This window comes from Peromyscus californicus, unplaced genomic scaffold (genome assembly GCF_007827085.1).
Source record: "Peromyscus californicus insignis strain IS unplaced genomic scaffold, ASM782708v3 Scaffold_17__1_contigs__length_78620276, whole genome shotgun sequence".
Lineage (NCBI taxonomy): Eukaryota > Metazoa > Chordata > Mammalia > Rodentia > Cricetidae > Peromyscus > Peromyscus californicus.
Window position 1 is genome coordinate 16060558 of NW_026294469.1, and position 25695 is coordinate 16086252.

At 40.0% G+C, this 25695-nt stretch overlaps 1 long non-coding RNA gene across 2 annotated transcripts in view; it reads left to right on the top strand.

The window, feature by feature from the left end:
* Nucleotides 1–24879, top strand: part of LOC128112609 (uncharacterized) — a 292581-nt gene extending 267702 nt beyond the window's left edge. For both annotated transcript variants that reach the window (XR_008219048.1, XR_008219050.1), the window contains 2 exons: nt 10772–10853; nt 22548–24879. This is a non-coding gene — a long non-coding RNA (uncharacterized LOC128112609). The remainder of the gene's footprint in view (nt 1–10771; nt 10854–22547) is intronic.
* Nucleotides 24880–25695: the final 816 nt, after the last annotated feature.

The window sequence follows — 25695 nt, forward strand, 5'->3', positions numbered from 1 at the left end:
AAAATTGAGAGGAAGAAATTAAGTTCAGACTGTTCTTAAAAAAGTATTACAAAGGATAATAGAGAAATACAGCAATCACATAGGTGAGTGTGGGGCCAAATAATCTTTTTAAAGAGGAGACAATCAGAGTGTGTTTGTGTTTTAATGAGAATGATCCAGCAGAAACAACAATTTTTGATTCAGAAAGGGGAGAGAAGCATTCATGGAGCAGACTCAAGCAGTAGCAAAGGAGAAAATGAAGGGTAAGGGATAGCACAGTTAGGGATAAGGTACAGGATGGCAAGAAAGACTGGCAGCATGTGAGAATGTACCTTAGAACGTCTTGGGAATGTGGAATCTCATTAGTTAAATGTCAATAGTAAGTCTACAGAATAACCATGAACATTTAAAGGCACGATTAAAACAGGAAACAGTTCGGGCTGTCTCTCGACCATTGCCAGCAGTCTGTTGTGGGGGTATCTTTGTGGATTTCTGTGGGCCTCTCTAGCACTTTGCTTCTTCCTGTTCTCATGTGGTCTTCATTTACCATGGTCTCCTATTCCTTGTTCTCCCTCTCTGTTGTTGATCCAGCTGGGATCTCCCGCTCCCCCAAGCTCTCTTTCCCTCGACCCTCGCCTTTCACTACCCCCACTCATGTCCAGGCTGTTCATGTAGATCTCATTCCATTTCTCTGTCATTGGGCGATCCCTGTGTCTTTCTTGGGGTCCTGTTTTCCAGGTAGCCTCCCTGGTGATGTGAGTAGCAGACGAGTCATCCTTGTTTCATGTCTAGTATCCTGCTATGAGTGAGTACATACCATGTTTGTCTTTCTGAGTCTGGGTTACCTCACTCAGGATGATTTTTTCTAGATCCATCCATTTGTCTGCAAACCTCATGATGTCATTGTTTTTCTCTGCTGAGTAGTATTCCATTGTGTATATGTACCACATTTTGTTTATCCATTCTTCAGTTGAAGGGCATCTAGGTTGTTTCCATGTTCTGGCTATTACAAACAATTCTGATATGAACATAGCTGAACAAGTGCTCTTATGGTGTGGTTGAGCGTTCCTTGGGTATATGCCCAAGAGTGGTATAGCTGGATCTTGGGGGAGATGGATTCCCAATTTTCTAAGAAAGCGCCATATTGAATTCCAAAGTGGTTGTACAAGCTTGCGTTCCCACCAGCAGTGGAGGAGAGTTCCCCTAGCTCCACATCCTCTCCAGCATAAGGTGTCTTCAGTGATTTTGATCTTAGCCATTCTGACAGGCGTAAGGTGGTATCTCAGAGTTGTTTTGATTTGCATTTCCCTGATGATTAGGGATGTTGAGCAATTCCTTAAATGTCTTTCGGCCATTTGAGTTTCCTCTGTTGAGAATTCTGACCTACTCTGGTGATGGGATGGCCAAACACCCTAATTGTTGTGCTAGAAACCTCATCCAACTACTGAGGGATCTGGATGCAGAGATTCATGGCTAGGCCCCGGGTGGATCTCTGGGAGTCCAATTAGCGAGAATGAGGAGGGTTTATATGAGCGAGAATTGTTGAGACCAAGGTTGGATAAAGCACAGGGACAAATAGCCAAATGAATGTAAACACATGAACTATGAACCAATGGCTGAGGGGTCCCCAACTGGATCAGGCCCTCCGAATGGGTGAGACAGTTGATTGGCTTGATCTGTTTGGGAGGCATCCAGGCAGTGGGACCGGGTCCTGTGCTCATTGCATGAGTTGGCTGTTTGAAACCTGGGGCCTATGCAGGATTGTTTGGCTCTGCCTGGGAGGAGGGGACTAGACCTACCTGGACTGAGTCTACCAGGTTGACCTCAGTCTGTGGGGAAGGCTTTGCCCTGGAGGAGATGGGAATGGGGGGGGGGGGGGCTTGGGGGGAAGGTGAGGGGGATGGGAGGGGGAGAACAAGGGAATCCGTGGCTGATATGTAGAACTGAATTGTATTGCAAAATAAATTAAAAAATAAAATAAAAATAAAATAAAATAAAAAAAAACAGGAAACAAAAGGAAGGCAGTTGGAGTTCTAACACATGGGTTGACTTAAAGGGACACAGTCAAAGGGAAACAATGGTGACACAAGAGGAAACAAAGAAGAACCAAGAGGACAGAATGAAACACAGGACTTACGTAAATTTAGTTGAACTGACATCTCTTGGTGTGATGGCTAATCTTGACTGTCAACTCTACTACAATTGGAATTAACTAAAATTAACTGGGAGAACCTGTGAGTGATTTCTTGGTCTCATTATTTGAAGTAGGAGACCCATTCTGAATCCTGGATCATCTGAGGTCAGAAGATCTAAATCTGAACACTTTCTGGTGACAGCCTACAGAAGATGGAAAAAGGAGGGTTTTACTTTTTTGTATGTTTGCCCTCTCTTTCATGGGCATGTTCATCTTTTTGAACCATACCTTTGTTGGAGTGAGAACCTAGTCCCTGGAGATTCCAATGTGGGCTGAAAACTGGCAGATCCACAGGACCTCCTTGGTATTCCAGCATCAGATTGGGACTGCTGAGCCATCCACTTTTGTGGACTGAACAGCTGCTAGATCCCTGGGCTTTCTATCAGGAAACAGCCACTGTTGAACTACTTAGAGCATGTTCTGTGGGCCACTCTAAGAAATTCTATATACATATTGTTCATTCTATCTATCTTAGAGAACCTTGACAAACAGACTTGGTAAAGGTGTTAAGATTGTTAAATTAGATATCAAGAAGGAGTTTGAAACATGCTACCTATAATATGTACACCTAGAATTAAAGTTCTTATAATATTTCCACCTTCTCTTTCAAAATGATCCCTGAACCTGGATGTGGGAGTTGTATTATAATCTCAAAAATATTTAAAAATTAAAATCAGGTAGTTTATATGTAAAAGAATATAACACTATACAACCACAATATATTAATAAAAATAACTTCTTCTGTAGTACCTAGAAAGTTGAAGATATATTGTTAATTAAGATCTAGCTGGGCATGGCAGTGCACACCTGGAATTACAGGATGAAGGAGGAACCAGGAGGACCTGGAGTTCAAACTGGCCTCGAGTATATAGTGAGTACTGCTGTCAATTTAGTTTATATGAGACTTTATATCAAATGGGATGCAAAAAACAAAACAAAATGTGTAAACAGAAACAATGCCCCTTCCAAAAAAAAAAGAAAAAGAAAACAACAATAAAACAGATGTTTATTTTTAAATAAATTCTCATATAAGGAATATTATGCTGCATTTCATAATTATAAAGATTATGAAGGAGAGAAGAGGAGAGGAGAGGAGAGGAGAGGAGAGGAGAGGAGAGGATTTATCAGGGCCTATAATCCTGGCAAAGGCAATATACCCCAAGATGAAACTACATAATACATAAAGTGAAAATGGACAAAACTAAGCTGAGAAATAGAAACCCCACAATCTGGATGATTGACAGACAAATAAATAAAAAGAAAGCACAGAGGCTACAATCTGTGTAACACTGTCAAATGCTTGGCCTAAATTGCTTTTTATAGAACCCTAAACTCCGCAACAGCAGATTATACATTCTTTTCAATCACATATGAATCATATACCAAAAATGACCATATGCTAGCTAATTAAATTAGTCTCAATAAATTTCAAAGAATTGAAATCATGCAGTGTACATTCCCTGAAGGCCACACATTAAATTATAAATCAACAACATAAAGATATCGAGACAGACAAATATTTGGAAATTGAGCAATATACATCTAAATCATCCATATGCTAAAAATAAACTTCAAAAGTTAAAAAAAAATCAACTTAATGATAATGGAAATCCAATATGTCAGAATTTATGAAGTGTAGCTAAGACAGCACTAAGGAAAAGTTATAAATTTAAATACTTGTATTAGAGGCAAAAATGCTCCAGAACACCAGCTATTCACCCATCCACGTCAAGAAACTAGGAAAGAAGGAGTAAACTGGGACAAATGTTAGAGGAAGAAAGGAGATGAAAATAAGGACAAATATTAACCAAGTATAAAAGGAGCAAGTGAAGGAGAAAATGAACAAAATTTAGTTATGAATGAGTAAGCTCTATTTCTATTTCTAGAAAAATAGAAAAGATCCCAACTTGGAATAAAAGACAGGGAATTACTAAAAATCCTACAGATATTAGAAATATAAAACACATATTTCAAACTATATTATGCCAAAAAATTAAGTTTATTTTCAACTATAACTTTGAAAACTACCCCCCCCCCCCTCGCCGCCAAAAAAACGTCTTACAAATCTGAGACAACTAGCCTGAAGAGATGGCTCCATCGGTAAGATACTCTCTGTGCAAGTGTGAAGACCAGAGTCTAATTTCTAGGGCCCTGTAACAAAAGCAAAGTATCTTAAATATTTTAACTTTATTGTGTTATGGGTGGCTTCTTTTATGGTCATGTCTACTTGGTATTCTTAATCCTCTTGTACCTGGAAAGAAAATTTTCTCTTATGATTTTCCTGAAAATATTGTCTACGCATTTTCTATGGTGTTATTCTCCTTCTATGCCATAATCCAAAGTCTAGGCATGTCATTTTATAATTTCCAGAGCTCTCCCATATTCTGTTCAGGCTCACAACTGCCTATAGCTCCAGATTCAACGGTTCTGGCTTCTGCAGGTACCCACAAATATTGGCTGATATATTCACCTCCATATAAACAAAAAATGAATAAAAAATACTTCATAAAAAGAATTTTGAATGCAAAATTCTTTCAAGTTTTCTTTGAAAATTGTCATGTGAGAAAAGGGAAAATAAAGTTTATGTTTGTAAATCAAAAAGTAATAAATATAACTAGATTTACTAAGAAGAAACAAAGTTGCAGATATCCTTGACTTCAGGTACGAAGTTAAGAGGAGTTTATTTAAATATAACTAAAATCAATTCAAAATTAAGTAATACTAAAGGAAATTCTAAGTAAATACCTAGCAATTTTAATTCTTAAGCAAATTAAGCAAATGCAAATTTTAGACCATAATGGAAAGTTGGTAGAAATTTTACCAAAGCAAACAGAAAGTCTATCTATATCCATCTATCTCTGTGTCTGTCTCTCTGTCTATCTATCTATCTATCTATCTATCTATCTATCTATCTATCTATCATCTGTCTATCTATCTATCTATCTATCTATCTATCTATCTATCTATCATCTATCTATCTATCTCTATCAATAAATCATCTATCTATCTAATATATATTTTCTGATACTCCATAATTCAGTAAATTTCTGTTTGAATATTGATAGCATTTTTCATGAAACTTGACAAGTTACTTTTAATATTTGTATGAAAAATAGTGAGGCCTATTATTTTTAAACATAACTGAATGTTTCCTTGAACTTATTAGAAACTAGTATAAAGTTTTAGTAACAAAAATGATGTGGCTTTGGTGCTGGGATAAAATGAAAATAGACCAAATATTAGGGTTGGAGTTGGGGTTAGGGATAGACAGATGGCTCAGTAGGTAAGAACATGAGCTGTGAAGCAAGAGTATTTGAGTCTGTATGTCAGCATTCATGTGAAAGTAGCATGGCTTTGTGTACTCATAATCCTTGAACTAAGAAGCAGAAACAGTCAGATCTTAAGAACTCACTGCCAGCCAGCCTAGTTGAAATGGTGAACTTTAAGTTCAGTGAGATACCCTGTTTAGAAACACAAAGTAGGTTAAGACAGAAAAAGACAAACAATGTCTTCCTCTGGCCTTCATGAGCACATACATGGGTATATACTCACACAAACACAAATGTTATACATCCACACATCCCATATACAAATATACAATAGATCAAATAAAAACGGAAATCTAAAAACAGATGCACACAAAAACTTTGTATATGATATCACAAAGCATTTAGGAAATGGTAGGCTATTCAGTAAATTATATTATCAGAATTTGATTTTCATGTGAAATGAATTTGATAGAAAGTTAATAGTAAAAAGATGGAAATAGACACATATATTACAGATACAATGTGAAGTGGCTTATAGAAAAAAGGTGCATCTTTGTAAGAGAAATAAATGTTTCTCCAACAAGACTTGTAAATAGGAATCATTAAAAAAATCTTTTTTTTCCCTCACACTAAATCATGAGTAGTCCACATGGCTGAGAGACAGTGTATGGATTTCAAAGGCAAATGATGGACAGGGAGAAAGATGCTTACAATAGTTTGAATCAACAAAGCCATAGCAGCTTGAATCTGTAAAGCCCTATAAACCAATAAGAGAGGATGAGCCAGTTAACAGGGAAAGGAGCTAAGGGAAGGTGCCAAGATAAGCAAGCTGCTACTCACAGTAGGAAAGCTTGTCTAGCCACAACACTTTAGCAGTTCAAACACATCAGTGCACAAGTAAAACCAGTTTGGAAAAAATCCCTTTACACATGGCAGCAAAAAGTTTAATAATCCCAAGTCTTGGTGAAGATTTAGAGAGACATGAATGAGTCTTTATATATTGTTGATGGGTGAACCAATATGTAGTGAAGAATTTGGAGAGCAATTCATCAATACATACTAAAGTTAAGAATGCTAAATGTTTATGAGTTCACATTTCTACTCTTCAGTATATATTCTACAGAAACTCATGCCCAGTTGAAGAAAGGATATCAACAAGGGTGTCTTTTTCACCTGGACTTATGGTAGCAAATTGGAAAAAGCATACATATCCATCCATATGCATGGTTGTAAGTTTTAGGCTCAACCAATGTACCGTACAGTCATTACAGCCACAGACCCCATGGCATGCCTTCATTAGGTCCTTAAAATTCCCTTCATATTATAAAGGATGTTGGACCCTCCTGAGGAAAGCACACCAACAAAGCCTATGTTTGGATGGTGAAGCAATGCAGTAAAAGTTAAGTCCTGGGGACAGAATGATTTGCTGTGTTTAGTAGACATCTAGGTGAATGAGACTGAGAGGAGATTTACAAGGAACTTCATCTGTACTTGTAACCTTTTATCTATTTTCTCAGAAAAAGAACAATCTGTGGCAAATATATCAAAATATTAATTGCTGTTGGGTTTGGAACATGATGAATACAAATGAAAAACATTTTTTTTTCCTGAAACACTACAATCTGGGTAGAGATAAGGTGGATGAATAAGTTATAGACTTATTCTCAGCAGAAAAAAATAGTGAAGAGAAGTGAAGAATATTTAGCAGCCAGATTTCACCCACCCCCAGGCCAAATGAATGAGCTTGCTATCCCTGTAGGGTGTCTTGCAGACACAGATTCTTTATCACAGGTGCCAGAGAAGAATCTTGAGTCTTAGAACACCTGGGACTTCAAATTCCTTCAAATTTAATGTGCTCATGGATCTTTGGCCAAAAGTACCTATGGGCATTGCAGCTGTGAATATGAATTTGTGTATATTTTCATTCTCTCTGGTGCTGGGAGGGTGACTTTAGGTGGATGTGTGCAAGGTTTGGTTACTTCCAAAGAAAGGCTCTGACTTGGCCATGGCTCTCCTTTTAGTACTCAATATCACTTTCTAGAGTGACTCCCTCCTACCTTCAGGAAATGTTTCCTAATTCCCTCCATATCTCTCAGCCTAGTATTTGGAAATGTGAGGTGTATAGATTTCCAGGTTATTTTACACAAAGAGAGCATATCACCCAGTGGGGAGACTGACAAGCTGTTAGAGCAGACTGTCTGAGTTCCTGAGTTCATCAGGTCTCTGGTTACAAGGAACATGATATCATCTCAAACACTGAAAATCAACCTTAAAAAATGGAGAGAACATTCTATCTTTTTTGATTTACTTCATAAGACCTGTAAGCCAGCTTCAGGGAGGTGCACACCTGGAGTTTTGAACCATTAGGGCTTTTGTATAATTTATCTGATGCTTGTAAGATGGCCTAGGTAGCCTTTTCCTAAGATAAGAATTATAGATAGAGATAGATGTAAATGGATATTTCCTGTCCCGACTACGCAGTCCCAAATGACTAACTTGGAGGCTGAATATTACTTATCAATGCTTGGCCAATAGCTCAGGCTTCTTAACAGCTAACTCTCACACTTAAATTAGCCCACACTTCTATTTATGCTTTGCCACATGGCTCATGGCTTGTTACATCAATTTTACATATCCTGCTTGCTTGGCAGATGGGTGGTGTGTCTTCTGACTTCATTCTCCTTCTTCCCATCATCCCCAGTTTGACTTTCCCACCTAACTTCCTGCCCAGCTACTGGTCTGTCACCTTTTTATTAACCAAAGGGAGTAATACATATTCATGGTATAGAAAAGGATTGTTCCACAGCATTTTCCCCATTTTGTCGAATGAAAAAGGAAGATTTTAACCTTAATATATTATAAGTATATACAACAAAAACAGTTATTAAGAAGAATTACAGTAACAATATCCAATCCATTTGGCAAAATTAAAGAAAGTACTTAATTATCTATCTTATCTTGTTGATTCTATAGTTTTTTTTAACTAATCTACTTTCTATTGTAACTAAGAAAAGCTATAATTATAACTACATAGTCTTCAACTCCTTCAAATACCCCAGAAGGATGAAGTGTTACCTAATGACAGGGACATCAGGCTGTCTGGACAGTCACTCAAAGTTCCCCTGCAATGTTGGGGCATCTACCTCTGACTTACAGGACTAGCATATCTGACAGACTTTCCTGTGACACAGGGAATTCTGAAGGACTGTCCTACCTTGTCTTGGCAAAATTCAGCAGTATTTTTCTTGCATCTTGCTGGTCCAGTTTGGACAGGAACTGCCAGCAATTGAAGCAAGGACAGTTTCCTTATCCACATGGCTAGCTTTTGCCATAAAGAAAGTAAACTCTAATATGTAATTTATTGATGCCTAATGTATTTTCTGAAGTAAATTGATGCTGCCAGGAACTGACATGTCTCACTGTTATAAAAAGCCTGAGTTATTAAAACATTTTAAATGCCATATTCTATAGGTCTTTAAAGTGCTTGAAGATTACCTATCTGAAAAAAAATATATATATGTATGTATACCTAGAAAATCTAACATGAGTGTAAGTTTGACTATTATAGATGACTATTAATCTGTATTTATTAATTATACATTATATTTTAATTGAGCTGCATAAACACAATACCTTAAACAAGAGTAGAAATATACATACAGTATAATAAAATTAACTTTAAATTTGTATCAATTAACTATAATTCATATCATGTAAAATATGTAAGATTAATATTGTTTTTTTTGGATTAAAGTAGATTCAATAATCTACCCCTTTGTCCTATCACTTCTGTATCCCTCCTTTTTCTTTTCAGAACAAGATCCCCAAATCTAATCTTCTCTGTTTAGCTTTTTTCCTGACCATTATTCATAACAACTTGTAATCAACCCCCCTAAATGCTGACAAACATTCATAATTTATTTTGGGAATGTGGGCATAGTTCTCTAGACTACCTCCTGCTGATTGGGGCACTGGTAATCTTTGGGGGACCCTGAGAAAATTTAGGATAATTGTTAAGTCCTGGCTGGATAGTCTGTGAGGCTGGATCATCTTAGCCAGCAGCCTTGAAGCTGTTCTGGATGCAGAATTCAGAGGAAACTGCAACGGAGGCGCTTTGAAACATTGGATCATCGGGGCCAGCTGTTACCATTAGAGATTTTTCAGGGAGTCTTCCTTGATCAAACCTGATTTTTCTTAACCCAGAATGAATCCAGAGCCTCTCATTTCCTGTGGAAATAAAAGCAGAATTGCTTTCCTAAAGTAACGTATCTTTTGACTTAAATTTTAAATATTCTTGAAGTTTGCTGGCCAGTCAGCCCATCTGAATCAGTGGTTCCCAGGTTCAGTGGGAGACCCTGTCTCAAAATATTAAGTAAGTAAAGGATTAATGACATGGAAAGTGATTGAAGAAGATACCAGATGTTGATCTCTAGTCAACACACACACACACACACACACACACACACACACACACACACACACACACACACACTTTTCTTTGCTTTTTTTGTGCTATTCTCAGTACTGCTGATTGCAAACTAGTATCTTCAGTTTAGGAATCTGTTACACACCATGTCACCATCCCCTTGGAAACATTCCGGGCAGATGCAAAAGAAGATAACTTTGTGTGGATTCATTCTTTTCTCTGCATCCTGGGTTGCTGGGAAATGGTCTGTATGCTGTGAATGTGTTGCTCTGACTGGTTGATAAATAAAAAGCTGATTGTCCAGTAGTCAGGCAGGAAGTATAGGCAGGATAAACAGACAAGGAGAATTCTGGGAACAGGAAGGCTGAGTCAGGAGACGCCAGCCTGCTGTCCAGGTAGCAGCATATAATGTCATACAGGTAAAGCCATGGAACACGTGGCAACATATGGATTAACAAAAATGGGCTGAGTTTAAATGCAAAAGCTAGTCAATAGTTGGTCTGTGCTAATGGCCAAGCAGTTTTAATTAATATAAGCTTCTGTGTGTTTATTTACTTGGGTCTGAGTGGCTGAAGACCAGGCAGGACACAGAAAAACTTCAGCTACATTGGGTCCCTGACTCTAAGGGCTTTGTGGGTGTGGCAGGCCTTGGTGAAGAACTGTTGAAGAGGTCAATGGGATGAGTAACTTTGTGGAAGAGATTTTCAGGTGCCTATACTTGGACACCATAGAAGAGGCTCATGTATTTATCCAAAAATCAGCTTCCTGCACCACTGAATTTGATATTATTTCATTCTCTCCATCTTATCTCTATCAGGAGTCATTTTATTAAAGTATTCATAAAAACCGAGATAATTTTCTCTAAGTAGAGAGACTTAAATTTTTTTCTTCTTTTTCTTTCAGTCAATTTCTTCAGGACTTTTGCCATTGGCTTCTGATGTAAGGTACTTCAGCTACTTTCTCCACCCAGAAAGAGGATTTTAGTGTGAGTCCAAAGACTTGAAATAACTTAAAAGGCTGTATATTAAAATTCTAATTAAATACACATATGTACTCAGACACATGGACTGATGGATAAATAGAGGAATATTACTTGTGCTTAATGTTCAGCAGCGAATGGAAGTTTGTGGGTGTTATTTTCATTATGATTTTTTTTTTTACTGTTGACATGTGAATCACCTGCATTATGATTAGAGAATTTTCCTTATCTCACAGTTTTATTTCTATTGTGCTTTCATTCCTTATTAATCTTATTATCATATTTGCAAAACCTGAGTGTTCTTAACATGGTCAGAGTAAACAATATAAGATCAAAAGTGAAGAACTGAAAACTTTCACTAATAACACTTAACCTGATATTATCTTACTGAAGGCATTTCCCTATGCCTCTGGTGGGTTGTCAGGCATTGCACCTGTTGTCTTTGTGGAAACTTCTATTGTCTTTCTTCTCTGCTCTACTCTTTCTGATAATATTTGTGTAGGTTCATGTACTTTATGGTCCATGATATATATATAGCATTTTGGCACTCATGACTGCAGTCCCAGCAGCTGTATAGTGGAAATAGGAGGATCAGAAATCATCCTGTGCTGCAGAATGAGTTTAAGGGAAGCTTGGCCTACAGGAAACCTTGTCTTGCATAATAGAATAGGGGCTGGAGAGATGCTCAGTGCTTAAGAGTACTTGCCTTTTCTTATTCTTTTCCCCAGAGGACCCAGGATCAGTACTGAATACTTACATAGCAGTTCAATACCACCTGTAACTCCACTTCCAGGGGATGTGGTGCCCTCATTTCTTCTCCATGGACAGCAAGCATGGTCATGGTACATAGACATACATGTAGGCAAAACATCCATCCACATGAAATAAAATGATAAAAGATACATAAATATGTGCATAGCATATAACACAAACACATGCATTTATATATAAACAGAATATGTAAACTTGCATTTATAATATTGCTTTATTTTATCATATATGAGTAAATAAAACTTGCCAGCTGTAGACCATGCAGTCAGATGGGCTCAAACTAGAAGATTTAGGGAAGAAGTGCTGTGGTCGTGTGTACTCTTAGGAAGCATGCATTTAATTGGGTAGCAAGACCTGTGTAAGGAGCCAGAATGGACTCTACAACAGTATGATATCAAAAGTGAAGGTGAAGAAGGCAACCTTTACATTTCCCCAAAAAGTGTTGCTAATGAATGGTTAAGGAGATAAACATTAACCTCTAAAACATCAGCAAAATGTAGAGATAACGGAATATTTTCCTAATACCCTGATAGCATAGAAGGTAGAGTTGTGATTACTGTTATTCATGACAAGAGGCTAAGTCACAGAAAATATGTAATTCTGTCACATGCTATATATATATATATATATATATATATATATATATATATATATATATATCACAGGAATGATATTTAGCATTCCCTCTCTCTGTCTCTCTCTATCTCTCTGTCTTTGTCTCTCTGTCTCTCTGTCTCTCTGTCTCTCTGTCTCTCTGTCTCTCTCTCTCTCTCTCTCTCTCTCTCTCTCACACACACACACACACACAGCTCTACCCTAGCTCCCAATCCTGCTCCTTGTCCTTCAAGTTCTGTGCCCTCCTGCCAGATGTTGTCACCTGTCTTTCCTCTGAAGGCCTTGGTAACATTCCACAGCTGGGCCCAGCAGGCGCCTGCCCCAGGCCAAACAAACATTAACAGAAGAGAAATCTTTCAGACTGGGCACCAGGGAAAAGTGATCTTGATGCTGTCCGTGGCATGAGCCAGGGCGATTGATGAGTTGGCATTCTGTCCCCGAGTCATCAATCATACAGAATCAATCCTGACTCCCTCAGGAGCTAGCCCCTGGCTCACATAATTCTCTCTCTCTGCCACCAACCTGAACAGTCTGATCCCAGTGGTGGGAGCTGTTTTGTTCTGCGTTCAGCATTGATTCACTTGGCCTTCAGTAGTGTTTTCTACATTCCCCAGAAATGTCACTTAATTTATCCTCTCTGAGGTAGCTAAGTTGCCTGGGTCTCACTACAATGAGTCGAACAGGCCAATAGGGAAACGTGTATGGCTTCACACAGCAAAGGTATTGTGAGGTTTGGAGCTCCTAGACCTGAAAATCAGGACTCTTCTGTGTCTAGGCTCCTGCACTCAGCAATGAGGCTGAGGCAGGGGGTTGAACAGAGGCCAGAGCTGGGGTATCTCTGTCAGATGGCCTTGTTATTTTCACAACTTGCTTTCTGAATTCTGGCCCGTAATTCAGCATATCTACCTGTTGAAATAATGATAATAAACAGCCTATCTCATGTAGTTACAGGGTTGAATTCATTGATGGATATAGTGCTTGGTATGGAAGCAGACTGATCAGTAGTTATGACTTATAATATTGCCATAATGAGGACACACAATTTGTAGCACTGACCATGGAGATAATAAGGATGCTAGCTATGAAAGACAAAGCTTCAGGAAGGTAGTCTTTCCAGAAAGAATCACTGCTTTAACTTGTCTTGGAATCTAGTGTCTTACTAGTACTTACTTGTTTCCATATTTGCCAAAATGAGCCCTTTCTGTCCCATGGAGTGGGGAGTGGGCCCCACAGAAAAGGTGTCACTAGAATGTGGCATGTGATGGATGGAGCCAAAGGTTTTCTGAAGGTCAGCTCTGAAGGATGTGCACAAAGAGGTGAGAAGTCTTCTTCCTACTCTATAGAGCCCTTCCTTCTGAGTTACTACATATACTTGCTATGACTAAAGGAAAGAGAAAGAGGCAAGGGAGAGAAATGTTTTGGGATAGACCAGGCTTTAACAATGGGAGGTGCTATCATATTGGGAAGGGTAGCTTGTTCCTGTCCAGACCCTTGAGGGAATTCAGGGAATTGCCTTCTTAGTTTAGAGCTATGTAGATCTCTACATCTGTCTGTCCGTCTCCACTAGCAAACAGAATCACTTTTCCAAGAGATTCTGAAGACTGCTTTATTTGTTAGAAGACAAGGAGGCACTAATAAATTCCTCTGTGTGAGGTATTTAATTACATAATAATGTGTACACTAATCAGAGTAAATGTGTTTGTGAAAACACCTTGATATGGGAACAGTTAATCACCCAAGGCATTGCTTCTTAACACACCTTGGAAGTTAACTTAATTAAATTAATTAGAACAATGAAAAAATTGAACTGTTTATTGGTCCATGTTGGCCTGAAGAAATGCTCCCCTCAAATGCAAGAACATCTCCCACACTGCAAGCAATTTCCCCCAAACTCTCAGCCCTTATGGTTATGGCTATACCCCAGGAGCCTGCAGCTGGCAAAAGCCTCCCCTTGTGCCTTACCTTGGAGTCATTTCCTGTTGCAGACAGAAGGCAGTCAGTGTGTACCTGAATACATTCTCTCTCTCTCTCTCTCTCTCTCTCTCTCTCTCTCTCTCTCTCTCTCTCTCTCTCTCTCTCTTTCTCGTGCATATCATAGAACCTCAGGGGAATCCAGGAAGATTTATCCAGGACTCAAGTATGCAGTTTTCATGCAAGCTCTGGGACGTGAGTTCTAAAGGGAGGAGAGTAGAGGGTAGAGTGCTCTCTGATTATTTTCACCATTATGACTACCATAATAACTGTTTTCGGCTAATCAGGATGGTTTTATCTGAATTTGTGTAGTGCTCTCAACCTAACACCAATTCTTAAGTGCATTCTTCCCTCTCTCCTTGGGCTTTGCATGAACTGACATAAAAGGTTAGGTACCCACTGCTTAGAATCTATTGACTTCAGTATTCAGTCTCAACAAGAACACATATACAAGTTACTGTGACAACTGAGCAGACATTGAAGAGTGTACATATGCGATCAGTCATTGAAGAACAAGCTTGTACATCAGGGAAAGCAAGAACCAATGAAAGAGGGAGTGTTTCCTGGGGAGAGGAGTGTCCAGAGTGATAAGGATGCTCTAGATTTGGTTCCCCAAATCCAGGACAAGAAAGCTTCAATTCTTAAGTTGTGAGTTGTGTACACCTGGTTAACATCTCTCTTAAGAAACTCTATGCCAGTGGTCTTCTTGATCTTGATGGAAAATAACTATCTTGAAACCTTATGAGAATGCCACCCACCTAAGAGCAAAGTTGTGTTTATGGCCAGAAATTCCAGTTATGTAAATAAGACACTTGATAATTTTAAATTACCTGTTGAATTCACCTTCTTTTTCTCTTAACAAACAAACAAACAAACAGACAGACAAAAACGAAAGTCTTCTTAGAGTCACTGCCCTCTTTGAAATTTGTGTGAGATCCAAAGAGCACAGACCAGGGATGAAAGCAGAGAGGGAGCCTCCTTTACCATGTGTCACTGGCAGGGTCTAAGTTGCTTTTTACAAGATGTTTTCACTATTCCATCGTAAACGTCTTAATGGAACTTCTCATGAGTCAGTTGATTGGTGAGGCAGAAGCTTGTGACAGTTCTCCAACTAGTCCAGTTATCCAGTGGTCACAGAACTGCTCAAACATCAAACTAATCACAATAGTGTGATGTCATCTTTAAGTTCCTTGAGCCTGTGTTTGGACAGTGGAAGCTTGTGTTGGTTGGAATCCTTGTAGGAAATTGGGATGGGAAGACTCTGATAGGGGAGAGCTTTGAAGTATTAAGTAAAAGTGACAAAAGCTGTTAACGTTCCCCCCACCCCCGGTTGATTAAGAGTAGGGGGTGTTTCCAACTTAAGGTCTGAGGATAGTTCCTGCATTTAGACTTTCTAAAGAGGATCCCTGGGTGGAAAAATTCAGCTACTTCTAAGTCAGAGAACGTCAAGTAGGGAGCTTCAGGTACAGGCTTTGACTGCTGCACCTTTCTATTCCTCATCTTCTGCCAAGACTTCAGGAAAGCAGAGGGTAGACAGCCCGGAACAGTAGAGAGAGTGACGGGAGGAGCTATCAGGGCAAATGCAGGATAGCCAGCTGGTGTCACCTGATATTAGTGAAAGGAAAAGTATGCTTGAAAAGGGAAAAAGTAAAAACTTGTCCCAGATTTGATTTGGATGATTCCTTGTACATCAAGTCCATAAATGTTCTGAAGTCCACTGTGGTGACATTGTGTTACCCAAAATATTGTGTATCCTAATAAACTTATCTGGGGTCAGAGACAGAGCAGCCACAATATTAAACATAAAGGATAGGCAGTGGTAGCACACGCCTTTAATCCTAGCAATCCAGAGGCAGAAATCCATGTGTTCAAGGATACAGACAGGCATGGTGACTCATCATGCCTTTAATCCCAGAAAGCAAGCCTTTAATCCCAGGGAGTGGTGGTAGAAAGCAGAAAGGTATATAAGGCACGAGGACCAGAAACTAGAAGCATTTGGCTGGTTAAGCTTTCAGGCTTTCGAGAAGCACAGTTCAGCTGAGAGCCATTCAGATATGAGGACACAGAGGCTTCCAGTCTGAGGAAACAAGACCAGCTGAGAAGTTTGCCAGGTGAGGTTAGCTGTGGCTTGTTCTACCTCTCTGACCTTCCAGTATTCACCCCAATAACTGCCCTCGGGTTTGATTTTATTAATAAGACTCTCTAAGATTCCTGCTACAGTCCACTGATAAAATTCTCCACATACTGGGCTACAGAGATGGGTCAACTGCTTATGCTGCAAGCATGAAAACCTGAGTTCAATCCCCAGAACACATATTTTAAAAAGCCAGGCATGTGGTGGTGCATGCTTTTAATCCCAGTGCTGAGAAATGGAACAGGTGGATCTATGAGGCTGGCTGGATACTTGGCAAGTTCCAGGCCAGTATTTCAAAAAATAAATGGCAGACAACATCTGAGGAATGCTATCTGAGGTTGTCCTCTGGTCCCATATATATATACACACACATGTGCACATGTATAGACACACATGCACACATATATAAGCATATCAAGACAAAGGGAAAACATTCCATATGTTACAGGCCATAAGTCCTTTCTTGACTTCTTACTACATATTTTTCTATTTGTTCATGCTTAGGGGTGCTAGCAAGGAGTCTGAAGATGAAAACATTCTGTAAATGGGTGAGAAAGTTGAATCAGGGCCGCAGGCCCAGCCTTCAAGAAACAGAAAAGCAGAGAAACTCCATGAGAGGAGAGCGTGCTGGACAGTAATGTTCTGTGAGATTAGCCTTGGGATTTCAAAGGTTGAAAGTTTCTGTACTTCAGTCAGATTTTAAATGCCTCTTAGATCACCACTTAACAGGTAATCCAAGCATAGCTTTTTACCATTAATCAATTAGTTAATTCAACTAACCCACACTAAAGTTTTCACATGGAGAATGTGCTTATTAGTGACATGATACAGTTAAGAGTCTATTAAGGAATTTAGGTCAAACAACCAACCTCAGCAGAAGTCAATACATGATGCATGCCCAGAAATGTGCAAGAGGGAAATACAGATTAAAGGGAACTGAAGAAGCTCCTGAAGGAGCTAATGAGGGATATACCGAGAAAGAGAGCCTGAGGGGTCTCAAGGATGGGGGAAGTTATTAGTATAACTTGTTCTCAGTGTCCCTGTCCCTTGACATGTTCATTTCATCTCTGGTCCCTGCTATATTCTGTTATCACAATTCCTGGAAGGCCCAGCCCATGTCTCCCTTCCAGTCTTTAATGTGCAGTGAGCTTGTGTCTACCACCAGAAGACACCATGACCTCGTTTATGATCACCTACAGGCCAAGACATCCACCTTGAAACTTTTCCAATTTATTTTTTCCTAGAGAGCTCTGTCTCTCCAACTGTGCTGTGAGTGAGTGCCTTGCTTTTTTGAATAATCAATTTTGTACTGTCCATCTGTGTTCTAGAAGAGGATACATTCTGAATGGGACCTGAGGGGAGATATGTTCGGTTGCAACATTTTTGTCTGAGAAAACTGCCCCAGTCCCTGGAAAAGTGCACACACAGGACATTTAGATTTTCTGGTGGTGAGAGGCTCTCCATAAATAGCTCTGTTGCAAGGACTCCACACTCACTGAGCGGATGATCTGAGTTTTCCAGCCATTTATCCATCTCTAAGTTAATGTTTTTCTCAGAGATGATTACAGAGGAAAAATGCGAATGTAAGCAGAAAAGGTCTTCCTTGCCTCATCAGTTCAATCCTCCTGCAATTATGACTCCATCAGATGGGCAAGGCAAGCACACTCCACAACAGGACTCTAGACGACATCGATGCCCTGCCACCCTGTGCTCTCCTATGGCTCCCTGCCATTCCTCTGCAGTCGCTCTTCCATGTCTCTTTCCTGCTTCCTCCATGACCTCATCTTGAGCCTGGAGCCATTATGATGGCCTTGTGGCCAGGGTAGGAACAGGGGAGCCATTTTCCTTTTACCCTCTGTTATTATTGGTCTTTCATTACTTAATATTCTTGTTAGCTCTTCAATATTAATTATGCTTCATCATGAAGTCCAAACAGAAAAATAAGAAGGGAAAAGGAAAAATAATTCACCCCCATGCATGGTTGCCTTTCTTTTAAAGTTCAGACATAAAATATAAACCCTCACCCTCACCCTCACCCTAACCTTAACCCCCTAACATCAACAGTACAGGGAAATAACAGGAAATGCCCAGAGGAGCTTCTGGCCAGTGTCAGGGGATGAGGAGGGGAATGCTGAATGCTCAGGCCCTAGATGATTTATCTGGAGGTCACACACTTCCATACATTTTCTTCAATCTAAGAAATTGCTTGGGAATTGGTATATTTTTGGAACTCTATGGAACCAACTGGACTGGAGACAGTTTAGTCTAGTAGAAAGTTCTTCTCTTTAGTTGGATTCAGTATATGTCTGACCTGGTCACTTCTCAAGGTCAATTCTGCTTATTCCATTCTATCAATTCAAGTGACTATTGAAATCTGAGGTCAAACTTTAAAAATTTTCACAATGGGCTGTGGGTAAAACAGTAGAAGGTATGTGTAGAATGTGTGAGGCCTGGTGTTTGATTCTCAGAAATATGAGAGGGGGGGGGAGGGAGGGAGGGAGGGAGGGAGGGAGGGAGAGAGAGAGAGAGAGAGAGAGAGAGAGAGAGAGAGAGAGAGAGAGAGAGAGAGAGAGAGAGAGTGTGTTATTTTTCCATATATATTCAGTGTCCCAAAAACTTCTGCAGAAGGAGGAAGCTTCCTGCACATCATTGTAGTTTTTCTCTTCTGTTCTGGGCAAGGCTTGGGTCCTGGCCTCTTACCTTACCCTCTAAATTTGAGAAATATCTGGGCAAACAAACAAGGAATCCTACCTCTGCATTCTCTTTTTTTACACCTGCATCTCCAGTTGCCCCCAGATGGAATTCTGTTCTTGGTTCTAACACTATTACTGTGCCTACTACTATTACTGTATTAGGTTCTGGAAGTATAATGACTAATGAATGGAAGAAATACTGTGTTGGGATTAGGGTAATCTTTAGACCTTTCTTTCCTTAAGGTTCACCTCCACTTGTCAAAGGGACTTTCCTGTCACTTCTACACTCTTGCAATCCTTTGTCTATCCTTTCTCCTGTCTATTTAAGTTGTGAGTCTCACTCAGGGATGCAGGGTTTGCTGCTGAATGGAGGACCAGATGGTAATATTTCCTCTAAACTTAAAAGTTTTCATCCTAATGTCTTACTTGACAACTAGAAGAACATCTTCTCCTTTCTCTCTGAGTAGAATTTGCCTCATTTTGTCCTCTGTGTAGCACTCCACCCTTTCCAGGGTGCATTGTGTAGATGTCATTGAGGTGGGGAAGCTCTCTTTAAGGCTCACAGCTATTATGTACTGAGAAGTGTTCCTGGCAATACGTGACTCAGAGAAGAGGGTTTGAACACAAATAAGATAGCATTTTGTGTGCTCCATGTTCTTAATTACCATCCACAGGCCAGATTGAGAAGTAGGTAACTTTTGTCTTCTCTCAAATTCAGTCTCTAAGACACTTACAGATTTCGTGGAAAAAAATAGCACAAATACTTTAAAAGCAGAAAAGAAATTAATAGCACATGGGCACATCTGGAATTCTGTTAGTTCGTAAGTGGAGAGGCTTTAAACACATTAGAGAGGCAAGATTTTCTTGCTTCCAAGGAAGCTCAGCACAGGGAAGGACCACTTCCCTTCTTCCACCCTTCTGCCAACACTAGGCCTGCCTGTGCCTGCCAGTGCCCTTCCTTGTTCCTTTCACCCCAACAAGAAAGAACTCCTGGCCCAGGCATTAACTAAGGATGGTGCAATCACTCTTGTTTCCTGCTGGGCAGAACCAAGAGCTTCAAGAACTCTGTGCAGCTCTTGATCTCTTCTCTAAAATGATGCTAGACAGACTTTCCAGGCAGTCTAGCTCTGGCAATGTTCTGGCTTTTGTTTTCTCCTTCACTGGAAAACATAGACTGGGGAATTAAACATATCCTTGTGTACCACGTGACCTGACCTTCATGTTTCTTCTCTTTCCTTATATGACACTCATTTTCTTCCCATCCAGAGACTTGTCATATTACCATTGTATTATATTGGTATTACTTGTTCAGTGGGAATTGACAGACCCATGTAGGTCTCCAGGCTAGAGCTACTTGCTTCATGGGAATTTTACATTAGGATATGTTTCTGTCATATACTGCCTGGTTTTATAGGTACCTGTGGATATTCCCTGTGATCATGACAGTGTTGTATGCTTTATTTTGTTTGCTTGATTTTCTTTTGCACTAAGGTAGTATGAGAATGACAGAGAGGAAAGTGACTGTCTTGAAAAGAGAGTATTTACATACGGATGTTCTTCTAAGGACCCATCATTAGGCCAATGTGGGAAGTGCTAACTTTTGTCGTCTTCTACATTCTTTACAGAGACGATCTCTAAAACCTATCGGTCTCTCTTATTTTCTTTCCTTCTTCTACTGGGGTCCTCATCATGGTGTAGTTGGTATTAGTAAGTGCCTCAGTCAAGCTCTTTTTTCCAGGGTTTCTACCCAAGCAGACATTGCCTGCCTATGGCCAGCAGATTATATTATCCTCAATCAACATCTTTAGATTTGTGTTCTTTTTTTTTGGGGGGGGGCTTAGAATTTATTTATTTATTTATTTATTTATTTATTTATTTATTTATTTATTTTTGTTTGCACATACCAACTGCAGTTTCCCCTCACACTTGTACTCTTGAACTCCTTATTTTATATAGCATTCCCATGTCTAGTTTCTTCAGAATATCAACTAACTAACCTTCTCAAATTCACCTCTAAGTTTTCTCTAGTTTGATTTTGAATTTTTTCTTTTTTTTTTTTCTCTCTCTCTCTGGTCAATACAAATGTTCCACTTGTTCTGAGAGGTCTTCAAAAACTTCTATACAAAATTGATCCTACCACAAAGACTTGATATATTTTCTCATGATATATGTGATGTTGTTGTTCTAAATCAAAGAACATAGAACTCTTTAACAGAAAATAATTAAAAAATAATTAAAATGGGCTACACATTGATATGTGGAATCAGTGAATGAAAGAAAGGAATTATGTGTGAATTTAATTATAAAGCAATGTGTATGTCACAGAAAAGTCATGAATGAGTATAGCAAACATTCACATTCTGCTAGTTATTGAATGTATCTCTCTTAAATTCTTAAGTTGAGTTCCAAACTACTGAAGTGATGTTATGAGGAGGTGGAGTTATAGTGAAGTAATTAGGTCTTGAGGATGTAACTTTCCTCAGCTGGATTAGTGCTGGGTTAAGCACAGTGTCCTTTCTGTTCTTGAGAGGTCACAAGGAGGTATCTTTGCTTTTAGTGTGCTGCACAGAGGTACAACTGAAGTACCGTGTCACTCTGACCTTGGACTTCTAGCCTTCGGAACTATGAGAAATAAATTTATATATTTTTATAATATATATCTTAGGGTTTCTATTGCTGTGAAGAGACACAATGACCATGGCAACTCTTACAAAGGAAAACATTTAATTGAGGTGGTGGCTTACAGTTCAGAGACTCACTCCATTGTCACCATGACAGGGAGCACAGCAGCATGGAGGCAGACATGGTGCTGGTTACACCCTGATCAGAAGACAATGTAAAGTGGACTGTGACACTGAGCGAAGCCTAGGCAAAAGAAACCTCAAAGCCTGCTGCCACAGTGACACATTTCCTTCAACAATGCCACACCTACTTCAAGAAGACCATACCTCCCAATAGTGCCAACCCTATGAGCTTATAGGGGTCAATTACATTCAGACTCCTACGGCAGGCTATAGCACTTTGTTATAACAGCTTGAAGTAGGACAGCTACCAATCTAGCCTCTTTCTCTTGTTGATCTTGCTCTATGCTGTAGAGTATGGTACAATATAGTTAAAGCAGAAAACACAGAAAGGTACATTAATACAGAGCTAATAGATAACTAGGCATAAGAACTAAACTTGTAAAGGATTAGATGAGGCTATTGGATCTCCTAGCGTTCCCTGAATCCATTTGGTAACTTGGGATCACTTGAGGGCAATAAATCCTTGTTACTTCCTTGTGATTGGCAGCCCTGGCTATAACTACCCATTTGAAACAGCTTGAACTTTGGGTTCATTGTTAGCCTTTTAAATATATTTCCACATACAGAAAAATTGAATGATCTTGGGCTATTTAAGAAGAAATAAGAAAGACTGGGAGACGAAGAAAACCATAGCAAATACCACCAGCTGTTATATGGAGCAGAAGAAACATTGTCTTTTGAAATATTATTTTAAACATATTTTCTCTTCCAGATGGAACAACTCCAGAAAACAAACTTTGGGAAAGTTCTAAGGAGCCATCACTGAACTGTTTGGATCCTAAATGTCAGAAAGACTTGATGTGTTACTGAAAAAGCCTAGCTTTTGACCTGGGATTGATGATGTCTTGGCGTAGGAGGAATATATAAAGGGCACTAAAGTTCTAGTAGAGAGGCTGAAATGTTCAAGTTTTCAGTACTTTCTAGACTCCTATAATTGCCATTCTGTGCCTTATTAGTATGACTTTTTAGTTCTTTTTACAGTTTCATTTAATACAGAAATGATGACATAATAATAGTTAAAATTATTTGTTCATGAGAGGGATTCAATGACATTGCTGTTAGATGAGTAGATGTTACTCTGGATAAAGCAAACTAACTTAAGAGTTTGTTACTTTTCTGGTTGAAACTAAATATCCGATATGAGTCAAAGTAAGGGAGTTGCCCCGAGGGGATCATTGCATTATGGCTGAGAAGACATGGCATGGCAGCAGGTGGAGAAGACATGGTGATCGGAACAGGAGTCCAGATGTTCACATGCATCTGTATTCAGGAAATGGAGAGTGAATTCAAAGTGGGGTCAGAGTATTAAGCCTCAAGACATGTCTCTAGGGACCCACTTCTGCTAGCAAGGTTCTACTTTCTAAAGGCTCCATAACCTTCCCAGTAGCATTGCCAGCTGGAGAACAAATGTTCAAATGCATGAACATGTGGGGGGCATTTCACATTAAAACTAAAATAATTATTTTTTCTATAAAATCCATGTAACCATTCTAGATCGCAAAACTAAATGAGGGTGGGGTATCTGCTCTTACTGGGAGAGTTGGATTATGCCTCTTCTGTGGACAGTGCTTATCAAGAGGCTGTCTGTAGTGGGTAGCCATTCCAGCATGGATCTGGAAGTTCCAACCCCCATTGAGACTTCGGCAACTGTCACGCCTACAAGGCGGGGCCAAGGGAGGCGCCTGGGGACCGGAGATCTGGATCCGAGAGCGCTCTCTCGGTTGTGGGACCCTGGATGGTGGAGGTGGCCCAAGCAGAGCTTTTTGAAAAAGAAAAAAAAGGGGAAGTGCCGTGGATATCGCTCTATATAAATAAAGCACTGATTGGCCAGTAGCCAGGCAGGAAGTATAGGCGGGACAAGGAGAGAGGAGAATTGAGGAAGGAGGAAGGAAAGAGAGACTGGCTGGAGCCACCACCAAGACAAGGAAGATGTAAAGTACCGGTAGGCCATGAGCCACGTGGCAAAGTACAGATTAATGGAAATGGGCTGAATATAAGAGTGAGAGCTAGACAATGATAGGCCTGAGCTAATGGCCAAGCAGTTTAAATAATGTAAGAGTCTGTGGGTTTATTTTATAAGTGGGCTCTGGGACTGGCGGGACTTGGTGGTGGGAGCTGGAGAAAAATTCTCCAGCTACAGCTGTCTGTGTCATATCAGTATTGGAAGAGCAATGTGCGACTGAGTCCTTATCATGATGCTATGGACCACATACAGTGGAGTTTGCTTTGCAGATATATAATTATATGTGCTTCATTAGGAAATAAACCGCCCCAAACACTAGGGTGGGAATATGGGTAGTGCCACCCATAGAGCCCTTAAATGTGGACCTTTATAGAACTATTCAAGGTTTGTAGGTTTGCCCTGGGGCTGAGTCAATTGAAACTGGCCTTTATTTCTCTTTTGTTGGTGGATAGAACTGCTGGGAAGAATCAGGGGTCCATTCATCCATTAGAGAAAGTGGTGGGGACAGCAGCGATGAATATTATCTGATGGGTGAGAGAATCAAGAAGCAAAACAGGTATGGGGCTTGGTGCGCCATTCACTCTGGGCAGGAAAATAATGTGTCTCTACCTGGGCCTCAGACTCAAGCCATTATGGTATTTATAATATCCCTGCAGAATGTGCTGGAGATTAAGGAAATTGCTCTTTTGTTGGTCCCTGATGTGCTCATGCTGGCTCTGGGCAAAATCCTTCATGCTCATCTCCCCCTGTCTCCTCTCTCAGCTTTGCTCTGCCCTGGATTAAATGCTCTGACCTCATGGGGATATCCCTGATTGCCTGGGTGGCTCATGATCATTCCTCTGCTGCCCCCAGAGCACAGTAGCACTTTGCTTGCATCTTTCTTAAGGCTCTCACACAAATCCTTCTCTGTGGGGGCCTGCTTTCCCATGAGAACTTTCTGGCATCATGGTTAATGAACATCCCTTCCTCCCTGGGATGCTGTTTAAGACGAAGGTGTTAGCTCTCCCCTGATATTTGATTTCAAACACAAGTTCTCCGAGGAACTAAGGAGTGTTGAAGAATAAACTGATGATATAATGTCCAGGAGGTGTTTTCCTTTGTGTTAATAAAGGTTTGAAGTTCAACATATAACTTCAAAGGGATTCTATCCTTTGTCACCAACCTAAAATCCTGGTTGACTATTTACCTTGGGTCTTTTCCATGTTCCTCTGATCTGTAAACTCTTCAGGGATACCCTGTTCTCTCACTGACTCCCTCACTTCTTGAATCACTATTCAATCCTTCCTTCCCTATGCAGCCATCTGAAAAGTGTTTTCAGGGACTGCCCCTCTCCTAATCAGTGTGGCATCCTTTCACATAGATCCCCGTTGTGGCCTCAGTCTGGATCTCGGATCTCTGCTGAGTTCAGTCTGCCATGTGCTCACAATGCCCTCCTCTCCTGCCAGGCTGTCTATCAGTTTGTCCCAGGCCTCCCAAATCTACCAGGTGCACCCTTAGCTCTATCTATATCATGTCTACTATGTCCACTAAGGCTTTCCCTACTCTCACCCAGTATTTCTAACTTGGTTTACCATATTTGTGCTTTATGGATACAGAAACATGCACACGATACACAAACCTGTGTCCAGATGTAAACAAACATACACAAACGCATACTTGTGCCTAGATACATACACTAGTTCACTTTCTGTTGCTATGATAAAAGGCTGACCAAAAGCAACCCAAGGAGGAAAGAGCTCATTTGCAAGGGAAGCCAAGGCAGGGACTGACACAAAAGGAATGCTGTTCACTGCATGGTTCCTCTGGCTTGCTCAACTCCCTCCCTCCCTCCTTCCCTCCCTCCCTTCCTCCCTCCCTTCATTCTTTTCTTCCTTCCTTCCATTTTTCCTTTTTCTGA